This window comes from Microcaecilia unicolor, chromosome 1 (genome assembly GCF_901765095.1).
Source record: "Microcaecilia unicolor chromosome 1, aMicUni1.1, whole genome shotgun sequence".
Classification (NCBI taxonomy): domain Eukaryota; kingdom Metazoa; phylum Chordata; class Amphibia; order Gymnophiona; family Siphonopidae; genus Microcaecilia; species Microcaecilia unicolor.
Window position 1 is genome coordinate 79,104,103 of NC_044031.1, and position 23,804 is coordinate 79,127,906.

Consider the following 23,804-nt stretch of genomic DNA (forward strand, 5'->3'; position numbering starts at 1 on the left):
CTGGCAACTATGGCGCTCATTTTCAAAGCACATGGATGTCTTAAAAGGCTGAAATAGGCATTCATGTGTTTGGAATGTCCAAATCCAGATTCTATAAAGGCAGAATAGGGGCATTCAAAACTGCAGTATGTCCAAATAGGAAGGAGAACATTTTGGGTGGGACTAGGGAGGGCTTGAAATCTGGACATCCAACAGTGATTACTGAAGGGAAAGAAATAACCATATCTAAAAAAAGGATGTCCTTATTTAGACCTGTTTAAGGTCATCCAGGTTATAAGAAGGTGCTCTGATTGAGTAGCTGTCCAGTGGAGGAATTAAACCATGACACCTCCTTAATCCCCCTGTAGTTGAGGTCTCCCTCCCTCTCCCCTGAAAGTGAAACTGGGATACCAGGCTCTAGGACACCTACAGGTATGACAAGCAGTCTTAATAAAACCAGAAAACAGGTCTGAGGAGCAGCCTAGTGGTTAGTGAAGTGTACTGTACATTAAAGAACCCACGTTCAAATCCCATTTCTACTTTTTTTTTGTGAGCCCTCCAGAAATAGAAAAATATCTACTGAATTAAGATACCTGCAAGCCTGAAGGCTACTGAAATGGTGTACATTCAGGTACAGTAAGTATTTTTCTGTTCCTAGAGGGCTCACAATTAAAAAAAAATAAAAAGAAAGAAAAAAAAGGAAGTTGAACCTGGGTCCCTTGGTTTATAGTCCACATATGTAACCAATAATATTCAACAAGCTGTTTGGTTGACATGCCCTTGTCCCTCCTACATCTACACCCCTTCACAACTGCATGCTATGGAAAAGGAAAGGGGGAGGGGAATGGGACTTGCTATATCACTTTTCTGTGGTTATGATCAAAGCAGTTTATATATTATATACAGGTACTTATTTTGAACCTGGGGCAATGGAGGGTTAAGTGACTTATCTAGACTCACAAGGAGATGAAGTGGGGATCAACCCAGTTCTCCTTGTGCTCAGGCCAATACACTAGCCATTAGGCTACTCTTCCACTCACACACAAGTATACAGAATTGCCCTTTTTGCCTCTTAGAGGTTTACTGCACTTTTGCAAGTGATAGAACCTCAAACATTTTTGTAATTACCCCAATGGTCATGATGGACAATAAGAACACAGTCTCTCAGCTACATACAATGGTTGATACCGAAGAGACTATTGTAAACAAGACAGATACATTTATGTTCTTTTGAAGGTGCAGTGTCCAGAATGGTACTCAATACTCCAAATAAAGTCTCACCAGAGGTACTCTCACCTAGGGTTACCATATGTTCTCTTGGATGTCTTCAGATATGTCTGCCAGGATTTTTAATTTTTAGGGAAATGTCCTTTTTTTAAAAAAATGTGCCTAAGACCTTCCCACTTAATGAGACCATCTCTGGCTTATTAGTCAGTCTGGATACATGAGGGTGCTAAAGAGAGAGAAAGGCATTGCTGATCCCCTCTCTGTTCCCTTGCTGGTTGAATCTGTCAAAGGAATTTTGTTCATGCAGCACGACTTTAAGCATATGTCATGCAATGACTTTCACACGTATCTCAAAAGCCAGCCAAAGTTGAGGGATATGCACTATTCTGATAAGTACGCTCAGGCTCAGACTCCATCAAACTCAAATCCAGAAGTACTGTTTGATGTGTGTTTATTAAATATTACTTTAGCAAAAGTAGCAACCATTTTTATTTTTTTCTGCCTTCTTTTTTTCTCTCCGCAAATATGGTGACCCTACTCTCACCTCTTTTTTTCTTGTTGGCCATTACTCTCTACCACTCCTTCGGCTTTTTGCAGTCCAAATGCATGACTCAGAATGTTTTAGTATTACATCTTAGCTACCAAGCCCTAGAGCATTTTGTCAAGTTTTGCTAGACCCTCTTCTCATGTTTTCCATACCTTTCAGAGTATCTACCCGGTCGCAGATTTTGGTAACATCCACAAAAAGGCAATCTTTCCCAGACAACCTCTTGACAATATCAGTTACAAAAATATTGAAAAGAAACGGAGCACAGCTTCATTAGGAGTGGAGGAGTAGCCTAGTGGTTAGTGCAGTGGAGTTTGATCCTGGGGAACTGGGTTTGAGTCCCTTCCCACTGCAGCTCCTTGTGACTCTGGGCAAGTCATTTTACCCTCCATTGCCCCAGGTACAAATAAGTACCTGTATACACTATATAAACTGCTTTGAATGTAGTTGCAAAAAACAACAGAAAGGTGGTATATCAAGTCCCTTCCTTGTGGCACACTCCACAGCATGGACTCCATTAACCACTACCCTTTGGCATGTCACACAACCTGTTTCTAAATCAGTCATTCACATATACACAGGGTGTTCATGTCAAAGGCTTGCAAAAATGAAAGTACATCATATCTAGTGTTTTTCAGAGATTCAACTCTTTGGTCACTAGCAGACTCATTTTCGAAAGAGAAGGACGTCCATCTCAGTATAATCGAAACCCGATTTTGGACGTCTCCAACTGCAGTCCGTCGCAAGAACATCCAAATTTCAAGGGGGCATGTCAGAGACGTAGCGAAGGCGGGACTTGGGCGTGCCTAACACTAGGACGTCTTTGACCCATAATCGAAAAAAGCAAGGATGTCCCTGACGAACACTTGGATGTTTTCACCCGAACGTGTTTTTTTTAATGACTAAGGCATAAAAAGGTGCCCGAAATGACCAGATCACACCGCAGGGAATTGGGGATGACCTCCCGTCAGTCCCCCAGAGGTCACTAACCCCCTCCCACCCTCAAAAAACATCTTTAAAAATATTTCGTGCCAGCCTCTATGCCAGCCTCAGATGTCATATTCAGGTCCATGACAGCACATGAAGGTCCCAGGAACAGTTTTAGTGGGAACTGCAGTGCACTTCAGAGAGGCGAACCCAGGCCCATACCCCCCTACCTGTTACATTTGTGGAGGAAACAGCGAGCTCTCCAAAACCCACCACAAACCAACTGTACCCATATATAGGTGCCCCCGTCACCCGTAAGAACTATGTTAGTGGTGTACAGTTGTGGGTAGTGGGTTTTGGGGGGGCTCAGCACACAAGGTAAGGGAGCTATGTTCTTGGGAGCATTTTATGAATTCCACTGCAGTGCCCCCTAGTTGGTGTCCTGGCATATCAGGGGGACCAGTGCACTACAAATGCTGGCTCCTCCCACGTCCAAATGGCTTGCATTTGGACGTTTTTGACATGGATGTCTTTGGTTTTGAAAATCACCGAAAGTCAGAGACGTCCAAATGCAAGGACATCCAAATCTATGGATGTCCAAATTTAAGGATTTGGACATCTCCGACGGTATTTTCGAAATGAAAGATGGATGTCCATCTTTTTTCGAAAATACAGTTTTCCCCGCCCCTGGATATCGACGTTTTGCAAAGACATCCAAATCGCATCTTTCAAAAATGCCCCTCTAGGTCAAAGAAATTGGTCAGATTTATCTGAAAAGACCCACCTAAGGTCATTGCACTATTCAGTTTTAGCAGTGATTCCATTCATTTATTCACAACCAAGGTAACACTGCCAGTCTGTAGTTACCAGCCTTTTTACTCTCACTTGTTATGTTATGTTATGTTATGTTATATAGATCTTCTTTCTGCAATTACCAAAATTTTCATTCAAAGCAGATTACATGTTGGAAATAACAACTCTGAAGATTGCAATTCTTCAGACTCCAATACTAACAGTCATAACTAATAGATGTACCGCATATGCCATTGTAATTTTACCGCATATGCCATTGTAAACTAAGCTATTAAATACTTAGGGGTCCTTTTACAAAGGCACTCTAGCCATTTTAGTGCGCGCTAAACGCTAGAGATGCCCATAGGAATATATAGGCGTCTCTAGCATTGCACACACTAAAAACACTAGTGCGCCTTTGTAAAAGGACCCCTTAGAGAATAAAAAGGTCTTAAGAGCCTTTCGGAACACCAGAAAATCAGCATATGGATCTCCAATGGCAATAAGTTCCATACCAAAACAGCTTGGTAAAACAGAGGAATCGAATAATCTTCACAGTTTAATCTGCCTCACTGAAAGATAACATTTGATTGTGGGTTTTACCAACTGTAATATTATGTAAAAAATTAATCAGATTGTCCAAATATAGTGGTACTGTAAAATTTAAAAAATAATAGTGCACAATTTAAACTGCACCCTAGCATCAACAGAAAGCCAATGCAAGTCTTTTCAAGTAGCGGAATAGCTGACTCGAAACTATGGGCTGAGTATATCAATCGTGCTGCAGTGTTCTGAACGAGCTACAATCATTTAATCAGAGTCTTTGAGCAACTGGCATAAATGTCATTAAAGTAGTCTAGTCTGGACAAGATCAGCTCCTGGACCAATCATCTAAACTTAGCTGGTTCGAAGAAACTGCGAACTGTCCTTAATTTCTTCATCATGTGCAAAGATTTTCTAATTAGTGATTTCAAACTACAATTGGCTTATATCTTGATAAAGCAATTAAATTCAATTTCACCAGACTAATCTATTAATAGGAGGAAAAGACTTCAGAAGCTCAGAGAACAAACTTTTTGTTTGAGCAAACCTCAGTTAGAGCTGCTTTCCTTCTAAGTGGCTTTCCAGCTTATAATTGAAACTTTTTGCCAGCGATCTTCCGACACAAATCGGGAGATTGCCAGCGATTTTGCAAAAGCGGCTAAAAGCGTATAATCAAAAGCTGGCTTTTTAACAGCATCGCCGCTTTCCCGTCGCCTCGCCGGCGAAAGTTCAAGGGGGCGTGTCGCCGGTGAAGGGAAGGCGGGGCATGGGCGGGCATGGGCGTGGCTACCAGATGGCCGGCTTTCGGTGATAATGGAAAAAAAACGCGGCGTTAAGCGATATTTGGCCGGGTTTACTTGGTCCTTTTATTTTCACGACTAAGTCTCAAAAAGGTGCCCCAACTGACCAGATAACCACCGGACGAAATGGGGGATGACCTCCCCTTACTCCCCCAGTGGTCACCAACCCCCTCCCATACTACAAAAGTTAAAATGAAAACCTTTTTTGCCAGCCTGTATGCCAGCCTCAAATCCCGTACCCACCTCCATGACAGCAGAATGTGTTGTATCGTCTGACAACCTTTCCGTGGTTGCGATGTGGCTCTCGGGTGAGTGTGACACCTTTTCTGTTAGGTGCCCTGCAGAGTCACATCAGCAATGCATTGTGGTGGGTGTAGGGTACTGGGCTCTACTCCCATGGTGCTTTTCCCCCCTGCTAACTGGGTCAGAGTGTGCCCTGTTTTGTTTCCGGTAGTCCATGAGGTAGTGGCCATTTTTTAAGCCAGTTTTAGATCCCTTTCATGTGTTACCCACGTTAGAAAATGTTCTTACCTTGAATGTTGCTGAAAGAGGGCATTGTACAGCATTCTGCCAGCTCGGACCTACTGCTAATCTCAGTATCAGGGAGACTCTTTGCCAGTGGGGCACAACCTCTGATCTGCAGTTAACAGTGAGTAAACGTGCTTATTCAAATAAAACACTTTTTCAAATACATTAGTCTTCAGGTGTCAACTGCTGTGCCAAGGTTATACAGCAGCAACAAGTCCTAGAGGCCTGAGTATGTGCAGGTCCCTAGAGCACTTTTAGTGGGTGCACATTTGTGGGTAGGGGGTTTGGGGGGGGGGCTCAGCACCCACAGTAAGGGAGCTATGCATGTGGGAGCTGTTTCTGAAGTCCACCACACTGACCCCTAGGGTGCCCAGTTGGTGTCCTGGCATGTAAGTGCACTACAAATGCTGGCTCCTCCCACGACCAAATGCCTTGGACGTTGCCGGGTTGGAGATGGCCGACATTTTTTTCCATTATCGCTGAAAAACAAAACCGGCCATCTCAAACCCAGCGACATCCAAGGCATTTGGCCGGTCTAAACTGTATAATCCAAAAAAAAGATGGCCGGCCATCCAGGGCCGGTCTTAGGCAGAGGCGACCAAGGCGGCCGCATAGGGCCCCGCGCCTAAGGGGGTCCCACACGGTGCGCCTCAACTCTGTCTCACTCGTGCCTCCGCTCCGACCTCTGCCGCTGCTCGCCTTAGTTGCCTGAGATGATCCCCATTCCCGCTCCTGCCACCACCGGCACGGCGCCCACCCCCGGCTTGGGCCTGCTGAGCCCACCGCCAGCTCCCGAGTCACCGGACCCCGGCGACTAACAGAGATGCCAGCAAGCCAGCCCAGGCAGCGACGGCCCCGCCCCCGATGGCAGCGATGGCCCCGCCCCTGACGGCAACGACAGACAGTTGCAGTGCGACGGCTCACCTCCAGGCTCCAGCTTCCTGCTCAATGTCCCGCCTTCTGATGTATTTCCTGTTTCCGGACGCGAGGGCGGGAGTCACTGAGCGGGAAAAGCTGGAGCCTGGTCGGAGGTGGTGAGGACGTGAGGTGAGCCATCGTTGCTGATGCCAACAGTTGTGCACTTACGCCAAATCGAAATCGGATTCCATGCAGGCAGGAGATCAGGAGAAGTGTCTCTCTCATCTAACGATGCTTGCCAATGGTGCAAGGGTTGGAAATGTCTGCCTGCCTGAGAGGAATTTGGCCCAACAACATTAGTTGCTGGAGAAGCTGAGCAAGTAAGATCTTCTGGCTTGGAAGAGGCTGTTTCTAACATATCTGGGTTATTTTCACATAAATCTGCAGATATTTCTCCTGATAAAAATTTGGATGGCAATAGCAGATTTAGCTAAAACACTGCTTCCAGTAATTAATGATATGACACCTCGAATTAATCATTTGGAAGCTAGACTGCAATCACAGGAAGAAAAGATTACTAAGCTAAAATCTGAGAATGGAAATCATGAAGTAGCAAAATCTGATATAAAGTAGGTACAATCAGTTCAAACTATTTTAGTAACTGATGTGGCTACTTGCCTCTCTGGTTTGATGGGTTACAGAGTAATAGGGGAATTTGAAAGTACTGGATTTTTTCTTAATATTTTTCCTTTATTATCCTTTGTTATGAGAATTGGAACTACTAATTGTAGTGGACTTGACCTGAATAATTTCTGGGGAAGGGAGGTTTCATGATAGCATTGTGCTTATTATTTCAATCAGTTTTTTTGTACAAGTTTAGCTTCATTTGTCTTTATTTGAAATTTCATAAATAAAAACATTTTCTAAAAATGGAATAATCTTATCAATGGGGTGGAGCTAGGGTGGGGCGGGGCTAGGATGGGGCTCCACCAAATTGGTCTGCATAGGGCCCCGCACTTGCTAAGAACGGCCCTGCAGCCATCTTTTTGATAATATGGTTCCGGCCAGCTGTTGCGCCACTGCCACAATAGATCGCCGGCGATCTATTTCGCCGGCGACGTTCGATTATTCCCCTCTTTGTCATAAGTCTCAAAAACCTTCACGTTATTTTTGAAAAATTTTCAACATATTGTCTACAATGACACCTAGGTCTTTTTCTCGAGTGCTGACTCCTAAAGTGGACCCTAGCATCAGATAACTATGATTTAATGTGCATCACTTTGCCTTTGACTAAATTAAATTTCTTCTGCCATTTGGATACCCAGTCTTACAGTTTAAGATCTTCCTATCATTTTTCACAATCCACATGCGTTTTGACAACTTTGAATAGTTTTGAATCACCTGCAAATTTCATCACCTCACTTGTCGTTCTGATTTTCAGATCATTTATAAATATGTTATAAATATGTTAAATAGCAGCAGTGTCAGTACAGTTCCCTGTTGCACTCCACTATTCATCCTTTTCCTCCATTCAGAAAAATGGTAATTTAACCCTACCCTCTATTTTCTGCCCAAAAGCCAATTCTTAATCCACAGAAGGACATTGCCTCCTATCCCATGACTCCTCAATTTTGTCAAAAGCTTTCTGAAAATCTAGATATACTACATCAATCGACTCACCTTTATCGACATATTTATGCTTTCAAAGAAATGAAGCAAATTTGTGAGGCAAGACCTCCCTTGGCTGAATCCATGTTGACTCTATCCCATTAAACCATGTTTGTCTACGTGTTCTGTAATTTTATTCTTTCCACTATTTTGCCTGGGACTGAAGTCAGGCTTACCAGTCTGTAATTTTCCAGATCACTCCTGGAACCCTTTTTAAAAATTGCTATCACATTGGCCACCCTCCAGTCTTCAGGTACTATGAACAATTTTAACAACAGGTTACAGTTCACTAGCAGATCAGCAATTTCATGTTTGAGTTCTTTCAATGATCTGGGGTGTATACCATCCAATCCAGGTGGATTTAGCACTCTTTAACTTGTAAATTTGGCTCATCTTCCAAGTTCGCCATGATTTCTTCCAGTTCCTCTGCATCGTCACCCCTGAAAACCATTTCTGGTACAGGTAGATCTCTTACATCTTACATAAAGACAGAAGCATTCAATATCTCTGCTATGGCCTTGTCCTCCTTTTGCTCCTTCCTGACCTAACAGTCCCACAGATTCCCTCACAGGCTTCCTAATTCTGATATACCTGAAAAAGTGTTACTATGAGTTTCTCTCCACAGCAAGTTTGTCTTCATATTTTTTTGCCTTCTTTATCAATGCTTTGCATCTGGCTTGACAGTGCTTTTGTTGCTTCTTATTTTCTTCATTCAGACCCATTTTCCATTCTTTGAAGGATGTTCTTTTCGCTCTAATAGCCTCTTTCACCTCACCTTTTAACCACGCTGTCTGTCGTTTGCCCTTTTTTCCACCTTTGTTAATATGTGAAATACATCTAGTCTGGGCTTCCATAATGGTATTTTTAAACATCCATGCCCGATTAAAGTCCTAACCTTTGCAGCCAATCTGTTCAGCTTCTTTTTAACTGTTTTCCTCATTATGTCATAGTCGCCCCTTCAAAAGTTAAAAGCTGCTACAGGAGATTTCCTTAGTGATTTCATTCCAGATATCAGCTCAAATTTGATCATGTTATGATCACTGTTTTCCATCGGATCAAACACCGTTACCTCCCATACTATGCACTACATTCCACTGAGGATGAGATCCAAAATAGCTCCCCCTCTCATTGGTTCCTGGACCAGTTGCTTCAAGAAGCAGTCATTTATTACATCTAGAAATTTTACCTCCCTAGCATTCCCTGATGTAACAATTTGCCAGCTTTCCTAATTTCTGTAAACATATTTTCATCTGTCTGTTCGTTCTGTCCCAATGCACAGTAATATAGCCCTACTAGTATATTCCTTCCCTTTACACCTATAATTTCTATTCATAAAGATTCCATGCTGCTATCTGTTTCATGTAAAATGTTTATTTTGTTTAACTCAATTCCCTCTAACATATAGTGCAACTTCCACCCTTTCCCATTGATAACACAACTCATACTCACTGTAACTCATGAACTAATGCATCATCGTATTTCTCTCATCTTCTGCCTCGAACAATACCTAGATGCTTCATGATCTAGGCATTCTACTTTGATTCCTCTGATTTTATTGTAAGTCACACTGAAACCAATCACATTCGGGTAATGTAGGATACAAACATCAAATAAATAAATTTAAAATATCCTCCCTCAAGCCCTTTTTTATAGCCCTTCTCCAGCACTTTGACTCCATCTGGAGCTTGAAAAGAGGACAGAAGCAATCTCCAGCTTATGCCAGCTGAGCCAAACATGGCACAGAATAGGCTCCTTCAAATCCTCTTTAAAAGTTATTGGTGAGGAGTATCAGGGACAATGCCTGGGAGAACTTTTGTGCTGGGCCTTTTGACTCTATCCTTTTCTGCATTTTGGAACAGAGATTACAGTGAGAGTGATGATCAAGACCAAGGCATGATAGGCACAAGTTGTGAGTGTCAGTTACAGACATGGTTCTACCACACCCCAAACACTTTTTAATCCACTAGAGATATCCAGAAAAATAGCTGAAGTAAAATCAAATGGCTCAATTTTTGATAATAAAATTTTGTCAGGACCAGGAATTCAGACCTAAGTAACCGGTGTTCCCATATCTTCTGGTTCTGCTATGCAGCAACAACGTATGAATGGCTTTGTTCACCCCCCCCCCCCCCCCCCCCCGCGAGAGCTCAGCAGGTGAGACTCCTGCTATGGCTGGTAAAGATTTCTCTCAGCTCACAAGATCACTCAACACTGTGTGTAGAACAGTGCACCCTGGATGTGAAAAGGAAGACTGCTAATGCTGTGGTGGCTGGTGTGCAAGACCTCTGAGGTGCAGCTGCTATGCCTCTAGGTGAAGAAATGCCAAGTACTGCAGCTGTAAGAACCCTGCCTGCAGAGGACCTGGTGTGTGAAGGTGGCGCAGTGCATGATGTATCCATGCTAGGTGTGTCTTCAGGGTCATGCATTGGCTTGCATCCAACTGTAGAACTTGATGATTCATTATCAAAAACTTCTTCAGATTTGAATGCTTTGTTGAGCACAGTAGGAGTGTTGGCAATGAACATCAGGAAACATTTAAAACATTTTGGAGCAAGAAGTTAAACCACTGATTCAGCCCACATTGGTAAGTGGCATCTGAGCTGCTCACTATATATTGATCTTATCTTGTAGCAGAGCATTGTCAGACGGGGGACATAGAGGGGCATAATTGAACAAAAACGTCTATCTCCATGGGCGTTTATCTCCGAGAACGGGTCGGTGAAGGGGCGGACCGAACCGTATTTTCGAAAAAAATAGACGTCCATGTTTTATTCGACAATTTGTGAGCTGGGCATTTTTGTTTTTCAGTGATAATGGAAAATGAAAGCGCCCAGCTCAAAAACGAATAAATCCAAGGCATTTGTTTGTGGGAGGGGCCAGGAGTCATAGTGCACTGGTCCCCCTCACATACCAGGACACCAACCGGGCACCCTAGGGGGCACTTTTACAAAAACAAAAAAAAAGGTAAAAGAGCTCCCAGGTGCATAGCACCCTTCCCTTGGGTGTTGAGCCCCCCAAATTCCCCTCAAAACCCACCGCCCACAAGTCTACACCATTACTATAGCCCTAAGGGGTGAAGGGGGGCACCTACATGTGGGTACAGTGGGTTTGGGGGGTGGTTTGGAGGGCTCCCATTTACCAGCACAAGTGTAACAGGTGGGGGGGGATGGGCCTGGGTCCACCTGCCTGAAGTCCACTGCACCCCCTAATAACTGCTCCAGTGACCTGCATACTGCTGCCAGGGAGGTGGGTATGACATTTGAGGGTGAAAATAAAAAGTTGTGAAACGGCATATTTTGTGGTGGGAGGGGGTTTGTGACCACTGGGGGAGTCAGGGGAGGTCATCCCCGATTCCCTCCAGTGGTCATCTGGTCATTTAGGGCACTTTTTGGGGCCTTATTCGTGGAAAAACAGGGTCCAGGAAAAGTGCCCTAAATTTTCGCTAAAAACGCATATTTTTCTTCCATTATCGGCGAAAGGCGCCCATCTCTGATTGGCCGATAACCACGCCCCAGTTCCGCCTTCACCACGCCTTCGACACGCCCCCATCAACTTTGTCCACATCCGCGACGGAGTGCAGTTGAAAACGTCCAAATTCGGCTTTCGATTATACCGCTTTATTCGTTTTTGTGAGATAAACGTCTATCTCCCGATTTGGGTCGCAATATAGGCGTTTTTCTTTTTCAATTATAAGCTGGATAGCGTCCAACATGACTATCTTTCACCACCAAGGGCTGTCTCAAGGACTGTCCCCACAAGGTCTCAATAGCGCCAGCTAGGCTCATGCATTCAGATTATCCCTGCCAAGGAGTACAAGATCAATATATAGTTAATATAAGAAAGTAGTCACTGTTTTCCCTTTCCTCCAAATTAATACATTTGTTTCAATCTCACAATATATGCATTGGAGAAGCCATCCTAATAATTGGTAAAATATAGCCTTCTTGATTGAATCTTCACAAACAGTGGAATTACAAGAAGAGAAATTTTCCAAAATTGTACATTCATTCTCAGTTGCAATCTCATTTTTCTGAGCTTTTGGCCATCAGTGTTGAGGAAGGGGATTTTGAGTTTAGCTCACACCATTTCTGTACTAGTTCAAGATAGTAACAAAGTAGATAATATTTGATAAAGACCCATTTGATCCATCCAGTCTGCCCAACAAGGAAGCCAAATTATGTTTTGCAAATTTGCTGTTTTCTCTGGGTTTTCTTTTCCTTTCTATTCTGCATTGCCTTTCAACGCAACTTAATTAAGACCTCACCAATAATAAGATTTATGCAGCAGTCCAGCAGGAAGAATGGAGCTATCCAGTCTTTTGCACTGAGAGTCACATGTTTGATTATTTCCCAGTTGGTGAGAAGTCATATGCGTGTACTCAGTGCACAGAACTCTTGGCACTCAGGGAACAGGTCTGATCTGTGGAGGCTAGAGCAGCAGACTTGGAGGAACTGAGGAAGAATGAGATTTATAGAGTAGGCCTAAAGGGACATAATAGAGAACTTCCACCTCCAATCTGGCAATCTCTGTTCTGCCATGAAAGAGAAAAGTCACCTGAAGAGAAATCACCACCGTGGAGAGGCAGGAAGCAAGTGATGCTGTAGCCAAGATCTGCCCTCCAGGGGATGCAATATCCTCTCACACTAAGGATGTGTCCTCAGGGACTTCTGCCCAGAAGGGAAGGGTTTGGATGGCCGTTGTACTTGAAGATTTTATCATTTGGCATACAGATAGCTGGGTGGCTGTTGAACATGAGGATCATGCATCACCTAGGTAAGATTTTAGATAGTGATGGGGAGGAACCTGCTGTCTTGGTACATGTGTGTACCAATGACATAGGAAAATGTAGGAGGGAGGTTCTGGAAGCCAACATTTTGGCTCTTAGGTAGAAAGCTGAAATCCGGAATCTCCAGGGTAGCATTTTAAGAAGTGCTCCCTGTTCTACGTACAGGGCCCAAGAGACAGGCAGAGCTCTGGTGTCTCAATATACAGATGAGACGATGGTGCAGGGAGGAGGGTTTTAGATTTAGATGGGCAAGATTCTGGGGAAGGGGGAGCCTCTTCCAGAAAAACGGCCTCCACCTTAACTAGGGTGGAACCAGGTTGCTGGCATCAACATTTAAAAAGGACATGGAGCAGCTTTTAAACTAGAAACTGGGGGAAGGCCCTCAGTCGCTCAAAAGCACATGGTTCAAAACAAGGTAAAAGAAAACACCAAAACAGGGACGATAGGGCATCTTGATAGAGAACCTGCAATAAAGGCCATAGAAGACAAGGCGGTGTATTTTCAAAGCACTTGGACTTACAAAGTTCCATAGATGGCGATAAGGGTTCCCGCGGTAACCGGGCAGCACTTGGTGATGCCTGATTACCACCGGGTTACCGCCAAGCAAGTCATTTCCAGGGACTTTCTTTTTCCCCCAGAAATGGTGCACACTTGGGGCAAAACTACCTCTGGCAGTAGACCCCACGTTGGGCTTACCGATGCTTTGTAAAAGACATCCAATGTTAGGATCCAAGAAGGAACCATGGTGCATAATCTCTGGTTGAGCCCACCACCGCAATTACTGGACTAAAATAAATTTAAAAGGAATTTACAATACGAGTAAAAGTCCCAGGTAGAAACTGCTTTGTAAATAAAAAAAAACCCAAAACAAAAAATCAAATAAGCAAACAAATAAGAATACTTGAGGATTTGTTTTCCTAATGGCTTTTGACATTCAGGGTGGTCTTTTACAAAGGTGTGCCAACATTTTTAGTGAATGCTAAAAATAAGCATGCACTATACGCTACAGATGTCGATATATTTCCTATAGGCATCTCTAGCGTTTAGCGTACGGTAAAAACGCTACCGTGTCTTTGTAAAAGACCCCCTCAATAATTTGGGGATCCAAGTGAGTTCTGAATTTATAGCACTTCAAAGTTAAACATTAATTCTCACAAAACCTCTTTTAATTACCCTAATACATCATCTGGCTTATCCTTTGCTGAAAGATAGACTATAACTCCATAGCATTTAAGGTGGAACACATCTGTTGCGATATTTCCACTATATTAAATGGATTGTGTGTGCGGTAAATTGCATACTGTACTACAGGTGAATGCTCTTGCACAAGAGCAGAGATGACTGTGCAAACATACACTTTTAGTGTTTGTTACAATGTTCCAAGTTCTGCTCTATTAAAAACTTATGCCAGCTCATCAATTTCAACAGCACAAAAAACCTGTATTTACCAAGCCCTGCAGGATCTTTTTCCTGTTTTCCGTTATATAACCACCTTGGATGCTTGGCTTGGAATAAAGCATCGTGCCTCTGCAGTTAATATATTTTGCAAGCACTCTCCAACAAACAGAGTGGCTGTCTGAATATCATTCGCCTGGACCAAGACTACTACAGTGGAATTTCTCTTGTACTGTTTTTGGCACCAATTAATTTTTTTTTTTAATTTAATGTCTAAGATATCACCTGCAAGCCCTAAAGGTATTTTTCTAATTTCTGGAAGGCTCACAGTCTGAGTTTGTACCTGACATAATGGAGGGTTAAAGGTCCTTTTACTAACCTGCAGTAAGCACTAACCTGTGCTTACCACAGGTTAAAAAACACTACAGCAGAGTGCACTCAGGCATTCCGTGGTAGTTATAGGATCAGTGAACACAACCCACATGCTAAAAAATAGATTTTATTTTTTAATGCTAGGGGCGTGTTTGGGCACAGAGAGAAGGCACGTACTGTGCTAATTGGTTAGCGCAGCTACATCAACACTCGGTAACCAATTTGCGTGTGGTTAACATAAGAACCCTTACCGCTTAGAAAATAGGTGTTGGTAAGTGCTCACACACTAAAGGGAAAATTAGCATGTGGCCATTAATGGGAATTATAGAAAAATCGGCCAGTTAACTGCCGTGCTAAAAGTGGCCTCAGAGTCTGGGAAAGACCCACCCTGGGGATGGCGCTGGTCATGTTTTAGCACAGCTTAGTAAAAGGGCCCCTATGTGACTTGCCCAAGATCAAAAGGAGCTGCAGTGGATTCTCTAGTGTACCTAGGGCAGGGCGATGGAGGCAGTCAGCAAGAGGATGCATGGAGCAGTCGCGCGGCTGTCGTCTCCGCTGGTTCCCTGCCCTCTTTGACTTTACTTCCTGTTCCGGGACAGGAGACTGGCCGAACCTACAGCCACGTGATTGCTCCGTGCACCCTCTGGTGGTGAGGATCAAGGAAGATAGGAGGATAATGTACTTTGGAGGAGGGGGAGGTGGGTGATGCACTTTGAAGGGAGGGGGTGATGCACCGGGGAAGGTGTAACGGCAACCTGTACCAGGTGCAGCCAAACTAGGTACACCACTGAGTGGATTCTCAGCCTGCTGCTCTAACCATTAAACTACTTCTCTATCTTTTGACCTATTAAAAATTTCCCTCATTACAAGAGCAAGCTCCTGAACTTGGATTCTAATTTTGATGCATTCATATTTAAGCCACACCTTCAAAATACAAAGAGTGCAAAGCAGGAGACAATAGATTTCAGGTTGTAGACTTTCTTGTTATTGATATCCCACCTAGCTTATTGTAAAAAAAAAAAAAATAGTAAGGGGCTGAGCTTCCAGTTAATTTCTTTAAGTGACCTTCCTTAATTACAACATCTGATCAGCAATTTACTTAATGAAATACCCATGAAAAGTACATACTAATATGCTTTTCTGATGGTATTTATGATGCACAGAACACAGCTGTCAACAGAACATATTAAAACTCTGCTCTGTGGCCACAATCTTTAATCACATTAAGCAATTTTAGCAAATAATCTCCTGAGATGCTGTGGAAGACTTCTCTTTATCTGACATATTACATTATAAGTGGAAAATTGCAAAAAGCAACCCACCAACTCATGCAGACATAGTTGTATAATTTCCTTGACATTAAACAGCAACCAGCATTGTCCTATCTTAAAATAACGTCTACTTAATGCAGTCGATAGCACTGTCCCCTTTCTCCTAATACTGTGATAATGGAGTTTCATAATGTATAAAAAGGATTAGTTCAATCCAATCAGCAGGTGCAGGGATCAGCATGTGTCAAGCAAACACTTGCTAATCCCTTTTCTTATAAGTCCCAGTTGACAGAGGTGCTCACTGAAACTCAAACGAAATGATGGCTCTGGTCGGACATGGACCGTTGCAGATTTTCAGCTCAGTTTAATCTCATGAAAATTACATGGTGGTCTGTGGTAGCTGACCTGTGCTAAATGTAAAAAGGATGAGGTCAGATATTAAAAGAAAATATGAGAAACATTACTGGTGAAATGGCAAGAAAATATGATGCGCTCAAAGAATTATTCCAAATCCATATGACCTTAAAAAGCAATGGAGAGTATTTGGATGTTTTATCCTATTTTAATTGTTTTAGCTTTAATAGCTTTGTTTTCCATTGTCTGAATGACTGTCAGAGAGCAATGACCAACATTGGTCAGTAATTAAGGATGTACATTTGTTAGCATGCATTTCGTTCATTAGAATGCCTTTCAAATATCAAGTGTGTGCAAAATCAATTTCACACATATTAACCTAAGAATTAGCACATGTAAAGTCAACGGACTTGTATTAAAAAGTTAGAACCTTTTATGAACAAAAAAAGGGGGGCCCGGGGCCTTCTGGAGGTAGCCAGTGAGTAAGGCTGCTGCTGCCACTGGACTGTGAAGCCTTCAGGACTTGAGGCTGGAGAGGGAGCAAGCGGGCAGGGCTGGGAGTGTGTGTGGGGGGGGGGGGGGGGGGGGAAGAAGCCAGGTTGTTTGGGGAGGGGAGAGGGAAGGAAGGGGCAGGCATAGCCATGGGGGAGCCTTGGGAGAGTGAAGGATAATGCGGGGAGGGACAGCGCGCAGGACTGGAAGAGAAGTTGAACAATGGGGGGGGGGGGGGGGTTGAGGGAAGAGGGAGTCTGGATTCTCGGGTTGCCCAGATTTCCGGCACCAGGATTTCCGGACTTCTACCGCATTCACATTACGGAGACAATTTATCAATGTGGGATACTGTTAAGATGGGTTATTTTTCCACTAACTTGTGCAATTTTAGTACAGATTCCATTTTATGTAATGAAACCTAGTTTCCAATAACTGGAATTAACAGTAAAATTACACATCTTAATGTTGATAACTTCCCCCCCTAGATCAATATTAGTAAAGAGTTTTGGTCACATTAGCTTGGACTTTGCCATTTGTTGTTTGGCTAGCATGAACAACATTAATTCTAGATACACATCAAGCAAATAGAGAATGGAGTTATACCATTCATTGACATATGCTGAGAGGCAAACTGCAAATAAGTCTAAAAAGCACCAAGATCGATAATTCCCCAAAACAATGTTTTCTTGCAATCTGGTGTTGGGAAGTCAGACCACTGTTAGATGGGAGAACAGCACTATTTTAGGATTTTCTTCATTCTAGGATAACAAAAAAAAAAAATCTATGGATTGTCAAATAGTTCCATTTCTCACTATGTGACAGGCTTATTATATTTTTTGAATAGAAGGCGTGAAGATTCTAGACTGGTAATGAAAAACTCAATTCTGCTGTAATCCAGCAGCCCCGGGAGGAACTAGTCTGACAACAAAAGAAGATGCTGACTTCAGACCAACCACAGGCAGTGAATGATCATAACACAAAAGAAAATGGAATCAACCAAAACACACATTCAACTACCAGGGGAAAAAGGCATTTATGTACTTTTTATTAATGCATATTTATTTTCATTTTCCCAGAAGCTTCAAAAAAAAAAAAACAATGGTGACCAGAACAATGCGAGTTCTGTGTTTTTAAAAATTTTGTGCATCTTATCGCAGCATTAAAACTCCAACAACCACCGTCTTTTGAAGAAAAAGGAATAGAGATTTGTAGACTGCTTTCCAAAGCTAAAAAGGCATTTCAGATCATCATGCACGTGAGTTTGTGTGTGAGAGAGAGTCCTTTATAGCATTTGTGCTTCGTGTCCAATCCACATCAAATCTGCAGGATATGCAGGATAAGCCAGATGGTGCATTAAGGTAATTAAAAGAGTTTTTGTGAGCATTAATTTATAACTTCCAAGTGTTATAAATTCAGAACTCACCTGGATCCCCAAAATGTTGATGTGAAAAGATTGAAACTATTTATGAAAGGTAGCAATTCTGGTGTACTCAAGCATCCTGACACGGGTATTAGTTTTTGATTCAGATATATGCAGACATGCATGCATAGCCTAGGAAGAAGGCCCCATAAGTTCATTACAAAGAAAATAATTTAATAGAGCTATGTGTGCTTATTTGAAATGGCATGGAAAATGTCATCACCTGTGCCATTTCTTGTTGCTATTTTCCCCTGAAACATAAAAAACATTGAAATGCCATTTCGTGTGTCATTAAGAGTGTGCGCTCTTCTTACAGACTGCCATTGCTGCCAAAAGTGTGCATTTTTATCAAAAAGGGCATGCTCTTTGCTAATAGTGTGCACATGTATGAACCACTACACGTGCACATACTATCAGGAAAGAGTGTGCACTCTTCATATACCTTTTCATTGCACTAACCCCCAGATTCTATATATATGGTGTCCAAAGTTACACGCCAAAATTTGGGTGAGTGCCCAAGTTGCGCGCACAACTTGATTAATGAGCCCTTAACTAGCAATAATTGGGTGCTAACAACCAATTACAGTTAATTAGCATTAATTAGGATTTGCGTGTGCATCTGGCTGTGCACTATTCTATAAGGCTTGGCGCCTAGCTCTCTTAGCACATATCTGAAAAGGGAGCATGTCAGGGGCATTCCGAAAAGTTGTGTGTGGAATTACAGAATACTTCCTTACCGTGCCTATCTTGGGCGCCAGCATTTACACTAGAATTTAGCAGGCTTAAATCCAGAGTCCAACAGTTAGGCACAGGAACTGCAATAGCTGTTATTCTATATAAAGTATGCACACTTTATAGAATGGTGCTTAGGACTGAATTTTTTGGCCCCCACATTTTGGTACTATTTATACAATTCTCTCCTTAATGTATCTGTGACATGCTTTAGAGAGTGGTATCACCCAGTGGCGTAGCCAAGGGTGGGCTTGGATGGGTCCAGGCCCACCCACTTTGGGCTCAGGCCCACCCAGTAGCAGCACACCTATGATGTAGCTGGCAGAGATTCTCAAGCCCCACCAGCCAAAAACTCCCAACAACTGTCCCTCCTGCATACAGTATCTTGTAAATAGCAGATCTTCGCCTGCAGCAAGCAGCGACTGATACATACTATTCGTACCGGTCCCAAAGCCTTCCCTCTGATATATTCCCGCCTATGCAGAAACAGGAAGTTGCATCAGAGGGAAGACTGTGGGGCCGGTGCGAATGGTATGTATCAATCGCTGCTGCTGCAGGCGAAGATCTGCTATTTACAAGGTATTCAGGGGAGGGGGATGATTTTAAATATCATATGGCATGCAGGTGAGAGAGGGAGAGACCAAATCACATGTGGGACAGGACGAGTTCTTCTGCTCACCCATTTTGGGCCCAGGCCCATCCAAAATTGGGTGTCTGGCTATGCCCCTGGTATCACCTACAACTGGTTTGTTGATTCTTATTTCCAGATATCCAGGCAGGCTAACACGCAACCACAATTCTCCACTATTTAGGGCATAAACACTTGAGGATAAGACATTTAGGACCAAATTCTATAAACAGCACTGAAAAATCGGCATAAGAAAAACCACACAGAGTCAGATTCTATATAAGGCGCCTAAAAAAATCTGCACAGTAAACACTTCTGCCTAAGTGTATTCTATAAGCGGCATCTAGATTTAGGCGCTGTATATAGAATATGCTTAGTTGATATCCCAGTGCCTAAAACTACGCACCTCCATTTACACCAATGAAAATGTGGCGCAAATCTGTACTTCAGAAAGCAGGTGGAAGCTTGGCTCTTCAACGGAAGCAGTAACTAACTCGTTAGTCTCACTCACACAAGGAGTGACTCGGGCTGCATATACTGCAGCAGGACATGTTTATCCACTCCTACCCTAGCTGAGATAATATTTAACCATTTCTCTGACCTTATGTGCAACTTTCTTTAAAATCAATCACCTTACTTTCTAACTCTTTCTGCTTCCTTACCTATCTATATGTTACATCTTTGCTTATGCCCTACACTGTTAATTAAAATGTTCTATTACATATTGTGATGACATTGTAAGTAGTATACTATGCCATACTTTGTGTTATTTGAATATTTTTACTGCTGTAATTATCCATTGCTCATGTTTGATCTGTTCTTGAATGAATGAATTCCTGCCTTGAATGAATTCCTTCAAAAAGGCGGTAATCAATCCTAATAAATAAATAAATAAAATCCCGGCGCGTATGTTTACACACACTAGGCCATATTCTATAACTACATACGTAAATTTTAGAACACTCAGGAAACCCTGTTTCCCCACCCATAGCCACACCCCTTTTGAACTGCGCACATTAGAATTTAGTCAAAGTTCATTAGAGAATACGCTTAGCAAGTTGTGCATGTGAATTTTAATTAGTGCCAATTAGTGCTGTTAGACACTGATTAGCTTGTTAAGCCAATTAAGTTTTACGCATCGTTACGGAATACACCTGAATTTTGGTGCGGATCTCTAGGCTCGCTATATTTAATCTGGCAGTAAAAGTTATTCTATATACGGTACTGAAAATTAGGCACTGTTTATAAATATGCATAGTGTTAGGATCAGCACCTAACTTTAGATGTGAGGATTATACTAATTAAACCCTGAAGTACTCGCGTCTAAATTAGTGCAGATCCCCCTTATTCTATAAAAGTGTGCATAAATTCTAGGAAAGCCCCAATCCACCCATGACCACACCTACTTTTTGGAACTGCAGATAAAATATAGGTGCGGATCCATACAACTAAAAATGCTCATGTAAATTTTGATTACAGCCAATTAGCACCTCAAACTGATTAGCACCCAATTAGGGGTGTTAATTGGCTCATTATTCAGTTAAATTGCCCGCACAAACTGGGTACATACCCATTTTTGCATACACAATTGTAAGCACCATTTATAGAATTTTAGCGTTGTTGGAAGGGAATGAATGCTCTGTCTGATGGTGATAAAATCCAAGGTATGGCCAAGTGCCTTTAACTCAGGTGTGGCATTAAGTGATATACATGTATGCATATACAAAGACAGTGGTGGTGCAAAGTTCTGATCAGCTAAATCAGTGGACCAGGACATTTCTAGTGGATGAATGCCCTTTGTTTCAACCAGATTGCTCACAGTCACACGCCATATTTAGTTTACAAACTATTATAATTTCTTCTACAATGGACTAGTAAATTCTGCATTCTACCACATTGTTAGTGTAATCTAATAAATATTAAAAAAGTAAAGCAAAAACATATATGGCAAAAGTAAAGGTGGAAAAGGGATTATTTAAGGACATTTCAGTTACAGTGTTTTCTGACCTTCCCGGTTGACCTGTTAAGGAAAAGACTTGAATGATTTTTGGTCTTCCTTCAGCCTAACCAATTAAGGGCCAATACAGACCTTAGGAAATATAATTAATTTAAAAAAGTGAAAATTACAAAAGAAGCTAGCTAGCATTATATATTGTCCTATAAGACCATAAGCATTTCCATACTGGATCAAAGCAAAGGTCCATCAAGCCCAGTATCCTGCTTTCAACAGTGGCCAATCCAGGTCACAAGTACCTGGCAAGATCCCAAACAGGTAAAAAGAGATTTTATGATGCTTATCCCAGGCACAAGCAGTTGATTTTCCCATAGTCCATCTTAATAATGTCTTATGGACTTTTCTTGTAGGAACTTGTCCAAACATTTAAGCCCTGCTAAGCTAATGGTTTTTACCACATTCTCTGGCAACAAATACCAGAGTTTAATAGAAATTGGACTTGATATTCTCCTGCCAGCTGGGAAGGGAGGAGGGAAGCCTGCCTGGGTATGAGATGGTGATTTAAGACCTCTAGCCTGCCCCCTTTCTTTAGTGCTAGCATGGGAAATTAATGCTAGTCAACCTTCTCCACTGAAGCTTTCACTTTGGATGGTCTAGTTCTAGTACTGCATCTGATTGACCATGACTACATAAGAATACAGTTTCTCAGGTGAGGACTAAAATCCACACACCACCCAAGAGTGAAACATGTATGGAATTTGATAGGATGAGAAATATTCCTATATCCTGGGATAAACAGACCATCCATGTTTTTGTATTTTCTTCTACAATTTATTTATTTATTTGTTACATTTGTATTCCACATTTTCCCACCTATTTGCAGGCTCAATGTGGCTTACATAGTACCGGAAAGGCATTTGCCGTTTCCGGTGTGAACAAGTACAATGCGATGTTGTGAAAAGATGTAATTTAAATGGTAAAGTCACAGTAATAGTCGTAAGGTGGGAGATTAGCGTTGTGTTCATACATGCTTCGGCTTTCTTGTGTGGCATTTTCAGACATTTCCAAAATGTCTATTTCCAAGACAGACACACCTATATTAATTAGAGAATACTGGCTAGTTTCACAAAAGCACTTTTCTCCCTCCGATGACATCAAGCAATGGCTAGTCCATGTTCTAGTGATACCATAAATTGAGAGAACACAGTTGGAGCTTTACAAGCCATTCTTCATAGATCAAAGTGAGAGTAAAATAATGAATCCAGCATGAATACTAAGCAGATTAAAACATGGAGGTCACAGAGCAGAGAAAAATCAGAGCCATTAAGCATCTCATTGCCATTAAGCATTCCAGCTGTGTACACTGTACATACTAACCTGAAGAAATGCATCAGTAAGGCCAATGTGCGATTTTGGAAGAATATAGGATGCAGACTGTATACAAGTGATACATGCATATTTCTGTAGGGGTCTAAGATGCCAGTCATAGGATGTAGGCAGGGAACTCTAACAAACATGTCACTGAAACTGTGAATTTGTATTCATCGAGACAGAAAGACAGTTCAGTCTTCAAAATGCAGGCAAAGCTTGTTTGTATTAGAGAAATGATATACTCATATCACCCCTCTCCTCAGGTCACTTCACTGGCTTCCGATCAGATACCGCATTCAATTCAAGCTTCTCCTTCTTACCTACAAATGCACTCAGTCTGCTGCCCCTCACTACCTCTCTACCCTCATCTCCCCTTACGTTCCCGCCCGTAACCTCCGTTCACAGGAGAAATCCCTCCTCTCAGTACCCTTCTCCACCACCGCCAACTCCAGGCTCCGCTCATTCTGCCTCGCCTCACCCTATGCTTGGAACAACCTTCCTGAACCCTTACGCCAAGCCCCCTCCCTGCCCATCTTCAAGTCTTTGCTTAAAGCCCACCTCTTCAATGCTGCGTTCGGCACCTAACCCTTACCGTTCAGTGAATCCAGACTGCCCCAATTTGACTGCCCCGATCGGACCGACCGTTCACTTGTCTATTAGATTGTAAGCTCTTTGAGCAGGGACTGTCTCTCTTTGTTAAATTGTACAGCGCTGCGTAACCCTAGTAGCGCTCTAGAAATGTTAAGTAGTAGTAGTAGTAGTAGTAGACTGTATACAAGTGATACATGCATATTTCTGTAGGGGTCTAAGATGCCAGTCATAGGATGTAGGCAGGGAACTCTAACAAACATGTCACTGAAACTGTGAATTTGTATTCATCGAGACAGAAAGACAGTTCAGTCTTCAAAATGCAGGCAAAGCTTGTTTGTATTAGAGAAATGTAACACATTTATGACTTGCTTTTGGGAGTCCTACTTCCTTCACTGAGCCAGTGCACAAAGGCTGGGCGGAATATATAGGTGAGTTGTAGCTTGAATAACAAAATGCTGTAATTCAATACTCAGATGGATATCAGTTTGATTAAACTCTATAGAGTTTGACGCCAGCAAAACATAGAACACCAAATGTTTCACGATCCCTGTCTAGAATGATTATTTGAG

At 42.4% G+C, this 23,804-nt stretch overlaps 1 protein-coding gene across 1 annotated transcript in view; it reads right to left on the bottom strand.

The window, feature by feature from the left end:
- PTPRN2 (protein tyrosine phosphatase receptor type N2) overlaps positions 1-23,804 on the bottom strand; it is a 1,688,755-nt gene that overhangs the window by 278,216 nt on the left and 1,386,735 nt on the right.